The following is a 13,823-nucleotide window of genomic DNA, read 5'->3' as shown; positions in this document are numbered from 1 at the left end:
CCTTATTTTCAAGAAGAGGTGTTTAAAAATGGGCACCAGTTGTTTGAAATATGGTTTATTTTGCCTTAGATAACCTTACCATAAAATTTAGAAATATCTTTTGGAATGTTGAAATTATTCCTTTAAAAAAGCTTTCTTTCAGTTTAGGTTTCCTTGTGTATGAATTTTGACAGATATGTCTTTGATTATAGGCTTCAGTTGAATATTTCGACTGTATTATTGTTGTTGTTAAAATAGTGGTTGAAGGTGTATGGGATGTGTTCAAAAAATAACGGGAATTTTTTGTTTTTAAAAAAGTATTTATTCATTTGTGTATATTAATGTTGTCGTCTTTAAAATGGTCCTCATTTGATAATATGCACTTATGCCAGCGCTGCTTTCAATCGTTGAACCACTTCTCAAACTTGGTTTTTGGCATAGCCTTTAGCTTTTCACCTTTTACCTCTTTTTTTCTTGACCCTTTAGGTAAAACAAATAAGTATCGACCTGGTTTTAGACTTTATCAAACTCTAGCAATGTCTGGGATTCTAGAACTGACAAATTTAAAAGGATCTCATTGATGTTAATGGTGTGTATCGTGAAATTGGTTTCTTCAACAGAATTAGAGATGAGAGAACTACAATAACATTCTGGGAAAACACTACGTATACTATTTGGTCCTAAGGTGTTCTAAAGACATTCAAAAACGTTTGTAAATAGCTTTCGACTGAGAATATATAGATATTCACAGATAATATGTGGGCGCTCCTTTCTTAAAACCACAATCTGTTAATTGTGACATCTCCTTTCAAACGCTTCCAAAAATCGAGATTTTTCGAAATTCGACAAGGCATTTAAAACTAAATCCGATGGATCTAACCATAGATATAACCTTTTGAATCAACCCCGAATAGACTTCATTAAGATATTTATTTATATATATGTATGTACATATAAATAATATATACAGTTTGTATATAGTATATGGAATCGGATCACCAAATTAACGGAAGCTAGAAAAATAAAAATTAGTCATACAGAAGTATACTACAGATTTAGCAATGGTAGCTCAAAACAAGTTCACTAATGTCGTCAAATTAGGTTAACGGCTTTGGTGAGTTTAGCTGCTTTAATAAACGATGCTCCCAATTGTACGCCATGTTTTATGGTATATCTACTACTATCTTCTGGTCCATAAAATATAAATTGGCTCATATTATTAAGGTATGACTTGGCGGTGTATCTCTTTTAATAAGAAAACATAGTACTTTGTGAAATATAGGAAAATTCTTCTACCATTCATTTGCATGTAACTACTTACAAGACGACAGTCGAGAGAGAACTAAAAATCTTCTAAGATATATACACCTATAAACATACACACATACATATGTAAGTATATGCATGAGAAGAATACCCGCATAAAGATGCATTTATTTACTCTCAATGACGCAGCGATGAAAGCAAAAACTGGAAAAAAATAACTGTTTCCACAACTGATACAACAAACACCGGAGCGATGAGTATTGCTACAGTTGCATACAACAACAAGAAATTCCATTAAAAAAAACCTTTCAGAAAAAGCTATTTCTATATTCTGTCGACATACAAACACACACAATTGCTTCATAATGTTATTTTTGAAGCTTTTCTTCTTACTTTCCTCGCGAGTTTTCTACGCTTTTCACCTACTTTTTTTTGTTACTATTCTACGTGGTACTTAAGCTTCGCTTCTTTCTGTCTCTACTTCAGGCTTTTTTCGTGTTTTTTTTCTAAAATTTATGATTTTTATGATGTTGCTGTGGCGACTGTTTGTTGTTGTTCAGCATTTGAATAACTGTAAAGTTGTGGGTTGCATGACCAACCGCCGGCTTTGTTAATATCCAACGGTCTAAAGTTCTACAAAAGTTGTTGCTTTTCTACACAACTACTAAGTGACTGCGACTGCGGTAGAGAAAGGAGAGAGAGGGGGAGAGCGTAAAAGGGGAGCGGTTGCAAGAGTTAGTGACGTTTTTATGCCGGTAGACTATGCTGGTTGACCGGTGGACTACGCGACCAGTTGCTGTGGCCGCACGCATTGCATAACAATAACAACAACAATGTAGCACTATTGTTTCGGTTTTTTGTTTGTGTGTCGGTATGTGTACTTGTCCGCTTGTAGATTTGTATGCAAATGCATACGGAGGCAGAACATAAATTTGTTCGTTGCATATTCAAATATTTTGTCATATTATTTTGTAAGCGACAGTGGGTTTGTTTGAGAAAACTGAAAAAATATATTTGTTCCTTCTATTAGAAAAAAAAGTATATTTTAACATATAATAAAAATATATTTAATTTATACATATATACATTCAAGGAGTTAATAAAATCTTAAGGCAGTAGTCTGCTTTACAGGCTTCAAAAAATTGAATTTTTTTGTTTTGTTTTACATCTCTTCCAAAACTATCCAAGAATATGTCTTTAAAATTCCAGAGGCCAATTCGACATATTTTCGAAGCTAGAGTAGTTTTAGTGGCCAAACGTCGAGCAGGTGCGAATGCTCAGGCAGACCGCGTTGTCTCGAGTTTTCATTTTCACAAGTGTTAGAAAACGGTGCCGGCGATTGCAAAAATAATATACATATGTCCGATCGAAAAAAACCAAAGTGATCTAGCTTCAGTATTAAATTATCTTCTATTTGAACTAAAAAAGTTGGACAAAAGTATAATTTAAACTACTTGTTTTGCAACTTAAAGTCAATTTTTTTCTTCAAAAAGTAATTTTTTTTTTCAAACTTCGAAAAAAAATTGGAATTTTATAGCTTCTTCGGTATTTTTTTAGTTCATAAAGAAAAGAAACTTATAAAAATTAAAAAAACAAAGTGGTTCGACTGTTTCAGCTGCATCGCACGACCTCCATCACCGGCACCGATTTGCAAGTGCAGATTTCTGGCGCTCCAGAAAAATACTTACAACTGAAAAAATTTCAATATTTTTTTATAATAAACATTGTTTTTAAGCCTTAAATATAGTAAACTATCGTCTTAAAATTTCGTTTACCGCAATCATTTCCTTCCCTTTCAAAAAAAAAAATTGCTAACAAATCGCTTTTTTTCGGCTTCTGAAGCAGACTACTGTCTTAAAGTATATGATTGTCTTGAAGAAATTCTTATAAACCGTTTTTTAGTTAGAAGGCGAAACAGGATAATATAGGACCAAAATAGGTGAAACTCCTCGATAAAAATGCTTTAGCTATGTCTAGCTTATGAGAAATGAGCTACCAATAACTCAAAATAAAGCAATAAACTACTTCGTACTTCGATAAGATACTGTGACCAACTTCTAACTGGATCTGTTAAAGTCTTAGATTGAAGGGATAGTCCTCAAATTGAAAATAGCAACTGTTCAGCAATAAATATTTCCTTACATCATATATGAATTAGTCACACTGTAACAATCACCAATATTGTGCGCACCTATTTGACCCGCAGCGGACACCGCCCAAAAGCCGTTGCACACATCCAAGCAATAAATAAAATTGAATAACCACATATATTTTAACAAATTTATTGACAGTATCGAGTTGTACTTGTGTGCATATAACGAAGTAGAATTTTAGGGATGCCCACAATAGCGGTCAATGTCAATCCCGAAATTTCGGGTTTGAGTTTTGAGACAGAATATTTTGATTAAGGTAAAATTCTTAGATTTTTTTTATCAATAGTTAATTAAAAAAATATGTAATCAAGTAATGAAAGTAATTGAAATAAATAATTAAGTAATCCCGAAATTTATCCGGAATTATAATAGAATTAATAGCAGGGAGTATAAATTTTTTGGTCAATATTTTATCACAAACATAAGTAATTGAATAATCCCGAAATTTCGGAATTGCAGCTCGGGATTAAAATTAAATTGATAGCAAGAAAAACATTTTTTTTGGTCAAAAGTAGTTAAAAAAAAAGTAATCAAGTAATTAAAATAATTGAAGTGAGTAATTAAGTAATAACCAAATATCGGGATCTATTCGGAATTAAAATAGAATTGATAGCGCGAAGAAGATATTTTTTGGTCAATAGTTTATTAAAAAAAAATAAAGTAATTGAGTAATCAAAGTAATTTTAATAAGTAATTAAGTAACCCCGAAATTTCGGGATTAAAATAGAATTGATAGCGGGAAGAAGATATTTTTTGGTTAATAGTTCATTAAAAAATATGTAATCAAGTAATCAAAGTAATTGAAAAAAAGTAATTAAGTAATCTCCTAAGTAATTAATGTCCTATATGCTGAATTTATTACATTTTAAATACCAATAGTTGTTATTAATAGCATAGAAGTCGTAAAAACTCTCTTTTAAAAATTAAAAAAAAATATTCTTGAATCCCGAAAAATCCGTTCGGTACTGTCATATCTAACACGTTCGGCACTCACATTTCACTAAGCTTGCTCATATGCGCTTACTATGGCCATTAGCGTAAAAGGTGAATGTGTGGCCACGGTCAGTAGACAATACCGTTATGACAGTGATAACTACACAACAACAATAACAAGAAGAAACATTACGTAGTATAAGCGAGTATAAGATAATAGATAGCGCGCTCGCATACATTCATAGAAGAGACATGAGGTAATCGCTGAAGACCATACGAGTTCTCAAATACATTTGTACATATTTATACATACACAGATACCACATTTATAAGTGCATTTGTGAGTTCTAAAGAAGCACCCAAAGCGTCGTTGAGCAAACGTATACTAAAAGTATGACTAAGCCAAGCTGCAACAACAACAACAACAATACACGAGCGTCACAAACTTTCTTGTTTAAGGTGACGTCTATTAGTTGTCTTTTTTGTTGTTTTTTTTTGTTGTTTTTCTTTTCTAATAAATAATATGCATTTAGATAGTTTCTTTATTTATTTATGTGAATGACCGCAGAATAAATGTGTGTGTGTTGCATACGCGTTGGAATGCAGCAATAAGTGCTATTGTATATGAATGTGTATGTACATTGATAAGAAACCAAATTATTTATAGAAAATTTTCTTTTATTTGACCAAATGCATTTTTCAATACTTTTTAAATTTCTCTATCAGCCTATTTTTAGCTATTTTCTTCACTGCGCTTCCATTTGGCTCTCTCGTTGTTAACCAACTTCCGCTGGATGTAGCTGCCACAGCAATTTGCACTTCCTCTACACATTCTGGTCGCCGGTGTGACCTGTGTGTGAGAGTGATTTGCTGACTTCCGTTGGTGTTGGTGTTGTTGTTATTGTTGATTGTTGCTATGCTTTTGTTATGTTGTTGTTGTAGTACTGTAGTTGATGCTTTGCTTCGTCGTCACTTTATTTATTTAATTATTGGCATGTGTGAGTAATAGTTATATACATACATACATATATATATATATATATATATATATATTCATTTTATTTGCGATATGATTAATCAGAATTGCATTGATACTACACACACATACAGACAAACAAAAAGTATAGCCTTGATATAAATTAAGCGCATTACACCTGTTATAGAGTGTTTAGAATGCTTTTAGCTGCTTCCATTGTTATATATTATTATCTCATACACAGTTAAGCATGTATTAGTTATAAATTATAAGTTCATATATATATTTATATATTCTATTTCCGTTTATTTACAGTTATTTGCACTTATGTAATTTATTATTTTTCTTTTTTCCAGGTAATTACGAATACTACCATGATTACTAAGCCAGTTTCATAACTTCATATGTAGCTTTGTAAGTATATATTCTCCTATATACCATTAATTTCTTTCCTTCTATAACAAATATTTGTTTTTTTTTTGTAATGCATTTAGCTGCGCAATCTGATTATGTGTTCATTTTAACTACTTTATTCTGCATTTTCACAATTTGCGCTTCATAAATAATAATGCAATTTGCTTTTTGGTGCATGACCAACTGGCTAAGAAGCTATAGAAGACGTTAAGAATTATAAAATGAAGAATGCACTCAAAAAGCTGAAGAAGGCATACACATCTAAGTAACTTATTTTCGTTTAAATGTATATTGAAGAATCTTTATTAAGAAACAATAGTGATTACACGAGATATCACTAGGAACATTGCAGCGACAAAAATTTAGATATAGTATATAGAAATGCAACCCACTCGGTTTTTCTCCGATGTCAAAAGAAACGACCTGAGTGCTCCCATGATAAATATACATCCGTAGATCACTAAAATTGTCAACCTGGAAGTGATTACTACAGTTATTTAGGCTTTAAATGGGACTGTTACTGTTATAAAAATACCGTTATAAAGAATATTGAGTTTGTGGATCAATTTTGAACAGTTAATATATATCTCAGTCCCAAAGTAACTTACTCACCAACAGATTTAGGATCGAGAAAATACATCTTTAATATATCCTCTAGTATACAGATTACATAGTTATAAGACGACACAAGGTTCAAAGTTACATATAGGTTTTTGCAATTATACGATCTATAGTAATTGGATAACTTCACTTTCCTAGAGTACCAAAAAAGCGCTCACAAGAGTGTAATGTTGTGCCTTCTAATATGGTTTTACAAATATGAAGCCTTTTTTGGTAGAATACATGACTAGATCAATTTCCCAAACAATTTCAATTTAATGAAGAATATTCCATATTTCTGCTAATACTCCATTTCTACTACTCTGTCCACTCTTCTCTGAAGGGCAGTGAAAATGAGACAGTCCTTGTGAAGGTCCATGGTTTTCTCGAGGTATAATTTTCTCTTCCATCTTCCTATCATCGAGTGTACAACGGTGTTCATTCCTTATAATATTTCCTAATAAATTCCTCTTTATTTTCTCCACCCCATCGACTGTGTTTATTGGTTACAGTTAGTTGGGCGCAATTAAATCGCGCAAAACACCTGTTACACACGCCGCCAGGCGTTTGTCACCGACGCCACCCAAACTGCACGCGCCATGAGTAACGCACACGGCTGCACCGTTTGTGCGGTTGCGCACGGCCGCGTGTGCAGCCACTTGTTGTCGCCGCGATGGCAATGCTCTTTCAACGCGCGTCGCCATGTGCATTATTAGTTTTTAGCAGCGTTGAAGTTTGCAGTGGCAAAAGCGCAACGAACGCGCGGAAATGTGAGCGCGTCTTGAAAAATTCACTGAATCATAGGCATTAACAACAGCAGTAGCGGTTTGGTTATGAGCTAAGTAATTGCAAGCATTGCTATAGAAATGGATATATGAATATGAATAATCGTATATACATATATTTATAGATATGCCTGCGGTACATTTCGCGCTACGTTGCCTTTGGCCCAAAAACCACTCGTAGGGAAAATGCGCTTCTGCGGCGTATGCGTCTTTTGATCGAGGCATTGACTTGAAAGAAACTGACTTTGAATGAAAAGCGGAACGTGATTGCAATCTCTTCGTTGTTTTTGCTCTTAGCTCTTCAATTATATATATTTTCTTTGATTTACATAATTAATTTTTCCATGTTGCAAATGATTTATCTATATCAAGAATAGTGGATGCAATACCTTTATACTCTGCTATGGTTTTATCAAACTTTTTGTTTTATGATATTTAGGGTATGATAAGATCCGACTTCATCTATATTTGGTACCATATATGTATTTTTAGATAAAATATACCGTTTTTAAGAAGTAAGAGAAGATTAGTTGATCTTCATATGTAGAATAAAATTTATCGGGGCAAAGGAATTATAAATATTAAGTATGTATATGGGACCTTAGAGCTTTTGAACATTTTTTTGTCAAATCTGAAATAAATTCTAATCTAATTTTAACAAGATTAGTCATTGATATAACGAATGATCTAAACCAGAAGGAGATGAAGCATTATGAGCCCGTTGCCTCGACTGTCGGGTCCACATAACCGGAATCGGCCCGGATTTTTAACCGCCCAAGGACTGTCATATTGTCAGCGTTCTTCAATATTACTGGGGAATGTTTTCTGGCGCCGCAACATCAAAAAAACGTAACTTTGTGACCGGTATATGGGAATGGGTGGACGGTATTTATCTATATCGTCCCTGTTTACGAAAAATTGCCAAAAGTTATATTTTTCATTCTTGTTATTTTATTTATTTGTATTTCCTATTATTAAATAGTAAGTAAGTGTGATTGTCCCATAACTCCCAAATTAACTATTCAGCCAAGTCAATCATTTATTTATATATTTTTTTTTATTAAATATAAATTTTCTTCTTTTCTTATTTTATTTTAATTTAATTTTATTTTATTTTATGTTATTGGGTCTTCAACTCTGCTTACGCCGTTTTCCAATAGATGTCTCTAGAGTCAAGCACTGGTCGATTAAATCTATTAAATCGTTTTATATCGATCTTGAACATTAACCCAACAAAATATTTGTAGAGATCTGTGTGCATCCCAAACTTATACTCAACTGAAAATGTCACTGTATGGGCCGAATTCTCGACATTCGCAGGGATGTCTCTAGGGTCAAGCACTGGTCGATTAAATCGTTTTATATCGATCTTGAACATTAACCCAACAAAGTATTTGTAGAGATCTGTTTGCATCCTAAACTTATTCTCAACTGTCAAAATGTCACTTTTTATCCGAATTCTCGACATTTGCACGGAACACGCATGCTGCCAGAAAGATACAAAAAAAGAAAAAAAGAAAAAAATAATACAAAAAAAACCTTAAATTTTATTTTATTTTATTTTGTTTTATTTTATTTTATTTTAATTTATTTTATGTTATTTAATTTTTTTTATTTTATTTTATTTTTTTTTTATTTTATTTTATTTTTTAATTTATTTTATTTTATTTTATTTTTTAATTTATTTTATTTTATTCTATTTTATTTTATTTTATTTTATTTTATTTTATTTTATTTTATTTTATTTTATTTTATTTTATTTTATTTTATTTTATTTTATTTTATTTTATTTTATTTTATTTATTTATTTTTTTATTTAAGATACAAAAAAAGAAAAAAATAATACAAAAAAAACCTTAAATTTTATTTTATTTTATTTTGTTTTATTTTATTTTATTTTAATTTATTTTATGTTATTTAATTTTTTTTATTTTATTTTATTTTGTTTTTATTTTATTTTATTTTTTAATTTATTTTATTTTATTTTATTTTTTAATTTATTTTATTTTATTCTATTTTATTTTATTTTTTTTATTTCATTTCATTTGATTTGATTTGATTTCATTTCATTTTATTTTATTTTATTTTATTTTATTTTATTTTATTTTATTTTATTTTATTTTATTTTATTTTATTTTATTTTATTTTATTTTATTTTATTTTATTTTATTTTATTTTATTTTATTTTATTTTATTTTATTTTATTTTATTTTATTTTATTTTATTTTATTTTATTTTATTTTATTTTATTTTATTTTATTTATTTTATTTTATTTTATTCTATTTTATATAATTTTTAACATTTGATTTCTTTTTATTAAATTCCATTACATAATTTTACTGCAGAATAATTTTGTTCTACTTAAATTTGTTGCTATTATGTACAGCCCTTTTAATTATTACTTTTTGACGAGCACTCCACACCATAAAAACTCGTTTTTGTTATTATTAGCATGTTTTTATGCTTTTCGCTATTTAATTTCAACGCATATCTCAACAGATGAATCAGTGTTTAATGAAAACGCAATGCATTAAAACAGCGTGCATTGTTTTTGTTTTTTGCACAGTATGCGGGTGTTGCTGTCATTTGTGTGCTATTGTTGTTGTCATATAATCCACATACGCATTTTATGCAAAAGAGAATAATATTTTGTCAACGACTATTATTAACCCATTACCTAAATGTTGTTTTCTGCTATTTATGCTCTTTCTCTTCTTCTTCTTCCACTACTTATTCTTAACTTCCACCAACTTCACTGTTTTCTCACATTTATATGCGCTAAACTTCGATATTTTCCCTCATTTGTTGTTTTGCTTGTATTTCGTAAAATTACTGTTGTTGTTTTACATTGTTGCTATTGTTTTTGTTGTTGCTATTAACGTCTTTTTTCCAACTGTCTTCCCATATTTTGTAAGACTTCGCCATAAGCTCTCTGACAGCGGTTGTCTTAGTATGTGTAAGAAACGTCAGTTGGCTAGCAAGTTATGTTAACCAACTCACCAATACCACCGCCAACAGCAACCAAGTGCTTTCACACACACATGCTCAATTTTTCACTAATGTTGGGAAATAAAATGGAGAAAAAAATTTTGGCCAATTTTTCAACACATTTCTTTGTTAAAAACGCACTTTTTTCCACATAAATTCCGCGATTTTCACACACTTTTCACTTTCATTCAACTGCGTGCGCACTTTTATGGCGCCTCCCGCGCGGAATTCGCACGCTTTCGAGTTGATTTTATTTGACAAAATAGGCGCGGTCCCACACAAATGACCACAAAAATCTATATGCAACAACACTTGTACCGTTCAATCGACCGACCGTCGTTCCACCAGCACGCAAACGCTTCCAACTCGCTCAGCACCAAGAATCAAACTGATTGGCGCTGCGAGAGTGTCGCGCGCACACACCTGGTAAGCCGATACGGCTAGTCATTCGCCACCACTGTGCCGCCACACTAACTTAAAGTAGCTTGAGCGAGCTTTATTAACGGCGCGCTCTTTGAAAGTTTTCAAGCGAGCGCGCTTGTATGCGTGCGCCTTTGAATCGCGTTAACTGTTAACGGCTTCGCTTTAGCTTCTCACATACTTGTTGCGTTTCTATTGCGCGGTGGTGTTCCATCTGTTTTGTTTACCTTTGCGTTGTATTAACTTGTTTCTTTGGCAGCGCTTTGCTGTTGGCAATACTCGAGTTGGCTTTAAGCTTTGCCAGCTGTGTTTCATGTGCTTTGACTTGGGGCTGACTTGTCGCTTTTTTGGGTTCGTAGCCAGATTCAATGATCGTAAGTGGTGTGCGCTTTCATTAAACTTTTGCATTTGTCACTTTACTTTCATTTGATAACCCTACGATCGGTCTTTCATACGTTTAATTTGACAAGCTATATACAGTTTGAAGAATTATATAGAGAATGGTACTATTTCGTAGAAAAAAGCCCTAACCATAAGTTAAAAAACCCTTTCATAATATTTAATATGCAATATTATTTAGTGGTCACTACAAAACCAAACCAAAAGGTTGCATACAAAATTGAGTTCTAGAAGAGCCGGACATTTAAGGCTTATCAATTTTTCCTATTAGTTTCGTATCTTTCGATCAAGACTTGAAAATACCATAGCTCTGATTCAACGGCACGAGTAATATACAACTTCATAAAAAAAGACTGCTTAAGGTTGTCTTAAAGACTATGCTGTTATCACTTCCATACACAATATGCAACATAATTGGCAGAGTTTTGTACTGATATCGCTGTGGTTTTATAAAATTATATAGTTTTTCCTGATTTTGAAGATCCCTGGCCACCCGTTTTTCTAGTCTTTTCAATAAACGCCATCACACAATTTCATAAATTTGTTGTTAGGGTTCCAATATAACCAAATTTGTTTAGCCTTTCCCTGGGGTAATTGGGAAATTTGTGAATGACAGTCAAGATAACAAGAGAGCTAAGAACAAACCCTTCTTAATCCAGTAATTCACTCATTTGATAATCGGTTTTAATCTCCTCAAATATCCTTGGTGCATCTAGAGGTAAATGATAGACATTCTAAGAATAATTGGGTAGATATGATGACAAAAGCAACAATAATTTAATTTAATAGCGCCTTTTTCCACGATACTGGAATTGATCGGAGTTTTACAAGGCTCTTGGATGTTATTTCGACGATCTAACACGACTTAGTTCGTAAAATTATATAAAGATAAGTTCACCCACATTCACTGAAATTAATTGGAAATAGTTCTTTCCTTCCCGTTAAATTACCTTGAAACAATAAATTTTCATTCCGCTAGGTAGGGTTTGAGAACCCATACAACGAAGGATTTCAAAATTATATTCGTTGGGGAGCTTACAAAGACTTTACTTGAAAAGTAAAGATGAAAAGCTGCTAGAGAAAACTTGAAAGAAAAAAGCTGCTAGAGCATCTGTAAGAGTAATCACGTAGATGATTACGATTCTAGTAGGGTATAAGAATAGGTAGTCATGGCATAATGATTAGAAATTGAAGCTGTTTAGCTAACCAAATCAGAATTATGTAAAGCAATAGAGTGCCAGCGATATGTATATGGACTGGACATGAATGATGTACCTATACATATATACTTTGACCGTTATTTTTGAATTTTTACCAAATCAGGCGCCTAAATGTAGGCAACATATTTTTGTATAATTTTTTGTGAGCAAATATAAAATTGTTTATCAATTTTAGACTCTACTGAATGAGATTCCATATAAATATCATTGGTAGAAAAATAGCTTAAGTCAAGTTAAGAATAACTTCTATAAAAATTGTATTGTGAAGTGAATTATTATAAAATATTTTTTAGTTAAGAATATTTTTTTGAACCCGAATCAAAACGAAAGCCGGATTGACTGTCGTGCGATTGACTAGTCACAGAAGAAATAAATTGTGCTTTACGACGTTGATCTTAAATATTATAGAGCGGATTACAAACTTTAAGTAAAATTTGTAGTGGGAGAGATACTCCATAGCCAAGTTTACTTTAATCTCATAGTAAAAATTTTGATTTCAGGAAAAAGTTATTTAAATCTATTAAAAAAAGTTGTGCTTTCATCTCAAATTAACCATGGATCTAGCATTAGTTATAGGTCCCATTAGGCAAAAAATAGTCTTGGTCTTCTTTGAAACATTTATGGAAAAAATGTCTATCATTTTAAGAGAGAGATCTCCAACAATTTCGCGTACTTAATTAGAATTTTTCCAGAAAGTATCACGATTTCAATCCTCGTTTCAGAGGTTCCAGGAAGAAATTGTCATTAAAATGGTGATTTAAAGATGTTGTTTACACATATAGCCCTAAGAAGCAAAAAAATCTATTTGCTGATGCCGTGTAATTTCAAATTCGCTACCGGAAATACCTAGCTGTAATACGCTATAGTCGAATTATTTATTTTTAATATTATTTGTTTATTTTTCTCTCATTTCTCTACTATTAATTCGGATGACACATAATTGAATGGAGTGCGTGTACGGCAAACCCAATTATTTTGATTTCAGTGCAACAGGTCGCGCATAAATTTGCAAAAATTTTATACAAATTTTCTTGGAATTTTTCGAAATCTATGAAAGGAGTTAACCGCAGAGTGTACTTGCACGGTTAAGTACCGGAACGTGTGGCGTATACTTTACGGCTACACTACTACATAAAAGTGTGTCGACGAGCATATTTTAATTCACATATATTGATTATTCAGAATCTTACTATATTTATATATGTATATACTATATATTTCATACTTTTTTATATAGAGGAGTATTACAACTTTGTATTTTATATAAGTATGAGTATGTGTGTATGATCTTCCAAGTACTTGTGCTTTTCATTAGTACGCACTTTATATGCAAAGCGTTTTCTTTCTGAATATTTCCTAATAAAATGCTTTCTTTATAAAGTTTTGTGGTTAGAGTGTGGGGCATTATTGAGGCAAGTGGCTTGCAAACGGTATTATTCATCGAGTTTCAAGAAAGCCTAGGCTAACATCTGTTCATACATATGTACATCTATTAATAAATGCATACATATATACACATGTCTCTGTAACTGCTAAGTGCCACTCTACAATTAATTGTATGCATGACACGTCGCTTCAGTTCAATGCTGCTGCTGCTGTTTGTTGCTGTTATCATTGTGGCTGATGATTATTACTCGTACGCTGACATTTGCTTTGGTGTTGCATGTGGCAGATGCTATCTGCTACTAC

The 13,823-nt window shown here is 31.8% G+C and overlaps 1 protein-coding gene across 5 annotated transcripts in view; it reads right to left on the bottom strand.

Moving 5' to 3' along the window:
- The window catches only part of LOC105216137 (protein bark beetle), a 29,103-nt gene extending 18,608 nt beyond the window's left edge, over positions 1-10,495 (bottom strand). For 2 of the 5 annotated variants that reach the window (XM_011190477.3, XM_054227469.1), the window contains exon 1: positions 10,108-10,495. The gene's annotated coding sequence lies outside the window, so the exon portion shown is untranslated. The remainder of the gene's footprint in view (positions 1-10,107) is intronic. The other 3 variants (XM_029042814.2, XM_029042816.2, XM_029042818.2) reach the window with 3 other exon arrangements.
- Between the last annotated feature and the right edge of the window lie 3,328 nt (positions 10,496-13,823).

The sequence above is a fragment of the Zeugodacus cucurbitae genome, chromosome 3 (genome assembly GCF_028554725.1).
Source record: "Zeugodacus cucurbitae isolate PBARC_wt_2022May chromosome 3, idZeuCucr1.2, whole genome shotgun sequence".
Lineage (NCBI taxonomy): Eukaryota > Metazoa > Arthropoda > Insecta > Diptera > Tephritidae > Zeugodacus > Zeugodacus cucurbitae.
Note: the sequence above shows the minus strand (reverse complement) of the source record. Positions and strands in the feature narration are given on the sequence as shown.